General features: G+C 41.3%; 1 non-coding gene across 1 annotated transcript; it reads right to left on the reverse strand.

Moving 5' to 3' along the window:
• Window positions 1–754: 754 nt before the first annotated feature.
• On the reverse strand, window positions 755–826 carry TRNAV-UAC (transfer RNA valine (anticodon UAC)). The gene has a single exon. It is a non-coding gene; the product is annotated as a tRNA-Val (tRNA).
• Between the last annotated feature and the right edge of the window lie 2,254 nt (window positions 827–3,080).

The raw sequence follows: 3,080 nt of genomic DNA on the forward strand, positions 1-3,080 counted from the left end.
CTGAGGGAATATTCTTACTTGGTCCCTTCTCTGATCCTTCCTTTGGAAAATTGAAAAAGAGAGGAGAGGATTTCCAGTCTCCCGCTCCCTCTCCTTTTAGTCGCCTTGTACGACACACAAGGAATATGAGGCAAGTATTCTTTCTTCCCTATCCCCAGGGATAACAGCATCTGGTGTTCCCAGACGGTCACCCATCCAAGTACTAACCAGACCCAACGTTGCTTAACTTCCCTGATCGGACGATATATATATATATATATATATATATATATATATATATATATATATATATATATATATATATATATATATATATATATATATATATATATATATATACACGACTGAAAATGAATTTCCCAAATAACAAAAAATGGAAGCGCCGGGGTTTGAACCCGGGTCCTCTCGCATGCCAAGCGAGCGCTCTACCACTGAGCTACGCCCCCAAGAACATTTTCTGGCACTTAGTATTACATAAAGCACTGAGATTACCACGGCAAAATACTGCTTAACCGACCGTTGCCGACTAGCCGGCAAAATAACCACAGGGTAAGTCTCCATGTTCCTGTCGTAGGAGGAGGATCGCCAGAAGCTTCTGGAAGATTTCAAGGACGTCTTGGTGGACCTGACCCTTTCAGATAAGGTCGAAAACCCCAATTTATTGTGAAGATCTTCACTATAACGTTGGACGAACACACTGAATGTTGCACACATGTGATGCGGACAAAATGAAAAAAGATAAAGACAAAAAATATGTCTGGTGTGGGTCTCGAACCCACGACCTTGAGTGTGTAAGACTCACGCTCTACCACTGAGCTAACCAGACAATAGAAAATACGTCTGTTTCTTCAATTTGAATTAATGAAAATCTTTGCGAGGCAGCGTTTAGAAAAGAGAGATGTCTTTGACGAAATTTACTTGTTTGGCTCTTTCTTCTGTGGCTCATTATCGAAAGTAAACATACAGAAGGATATATATATATATATATATATATATATATATATATATATATATATTTTTTTTTTTCATACTATTCGCCATTTCCCGCATTAGCGAGGTAGCGTTAAGAACAGAGGACTGGGCCTTTGAGGGAATATCCTCATATGGCCCCCTTCTCTGTTCCTTCTTTTGGAAAATTTAAAAAAAAATGAGGGGAGGATTATATATATATATATATATATATATATATATATATATATATATATATATATTTTTTTTTTTTTTTTTTTTTTTTTTTTTTTATACTTTGTCGCTGTCTCCCGCGTATTGCGAGGTAGCGCAAGGAAACAGACGAAAGAAATGGCCCAACCCCCCCCATACACATGTACATACACACGTCCACACACACAAATATACATACCTACACAGCTTTCCATGGTTTACCCCGGACGCTTCACATGCCTTGATTCAATCCACTGACAGCACGTCAACCCCTGTATACCACATCGCTCCAATTCACTCTATTCCTTGCCCTCCTTTCACCCTCCTGCATGTTCAGGCCCCGATCACACAAAATCTTTTTCACTCCATCTTTCCACCTCCAATTTGGTCTCCCTCTTCTCCTCGTTCCCTCCACCTCCGACACATATATCCTCTTGGTCAATCTTTCCTCACTCATTCTCTCCATGTGCCCAAACCATTTTAAAACACTCTCTTCTGCTCTCTCAACCACGCTCTTTTTATTTCCACACATCTCTCTTACCCTTACGTTACTTACTCGATCAAACCACCTCACACCACACATTGTCCTCAAACATCTCATTTCCAGCACATCCATCCTCCTGCGCACAACTCTATCCATAGCCCACGCCTCGCAACCATACAACATTGTTGGAACTACTATTCCTTCAAACATACCCATTTTTGCTTTCCGGGATAATGTTCTCGACTTCCACACATTTTTCAAGGCTCCCAAAATTTTCGCCCCCTCCCCCACCCTATGATCCACTTCCGCTTCCATGGTTCCATCCGCTGACAGATCCACTCCCAGATATCTAAAACACTTCACTTCCTCCAGTTTTTCACCATTCAAACTCACCTCCCAATTGACTTGACCCTCAGCCCTACTGTACCTAATAACCTTGCTCTTATTCACATTTACTCTTAACTTTCTTCTTTTTTTTTTTGCTTTGTCGCTGTCTCCCGCGTTTGCGAGGTAGCGCAAGGAAACAGACGAAAGAAATGGCCCAACCCACCCACATACACATGTATATACATACGTCCACACACGCAAATATACATACCTACACAGCTTTCCATGGTTTACCCCAGACGCTTCACATGCCCTGATTCAATCCACTGACAGCACGGCAATATATATATATATATATATCTTTCTTCTTCTTTCTTTCATACTATTCGCCATTTCCCGCATTAGCGAGGTAGCGTTAAGAACAGAGGACTGGGCCTTTTAGGGAATATCCTCACCAGGCCCCCTTCTCTGTTCCTTCTTTTGGAAAATAAAAAAGAAAAAAAAAAAAAAAAAAAAAATTGAGAGGGGAGGATTTCCAGCCCCCCCCTCCCTTCCCTTTTAGTCGCCTTCTACGACACGCAGGGAATACGTGTTAAGTATTCTTTCTCCCCTATCCCCAGGGATAATATATATATATATATATATATATATATATATATATATATATATATATATATATATATATATATATATATATATATATATATATATATATATATATATATATATTCAATACTGGATGGAACTTGGCTCCTAAGGTGATTTTGTTGTTGGAGTGGGACCTCCAGCCATTTTGTCCACCTTTTCCCTTTCTAGACATGTGGTGGTGCATTGGGTAGTGTGGCAACCTTCGTCTTCATCTTTTTGGGTGCAGGCTTGCAAACCTCGTGGAGTAGTTGTGGGGTTTGCTTCTTTGCTGCACCCGACATAGCCATCTGGGCGTAGCTATCTACCTGGGCTGGTGGGTCAGCCAGCATAGCTACACGCTCACTCGGTACCTGGGCTGGTGGACGAGCAGCCTTCCTTTCTTCCATGGCTACAGTCTGCCTAACGACCTGGGTTTGTGGAGCAGCCATCCTTACTACCACCCAGGTTGGTTGGGCAGCCT

Source organism: Panulirus ornatus, chromosome 8 (assembly GCF_036320965.1).
Source record: "Panulirus ornatus isolate Po-2019 chromosome 8, ASM3632096v1, whole genome shotgun sequence".
Lineage (NCBI taxonomy): Eukaryota > Metazoa > Arthropoda > Malacostraca > Decapoda > Palinuridae > Panulirus > Panulirus ornatus.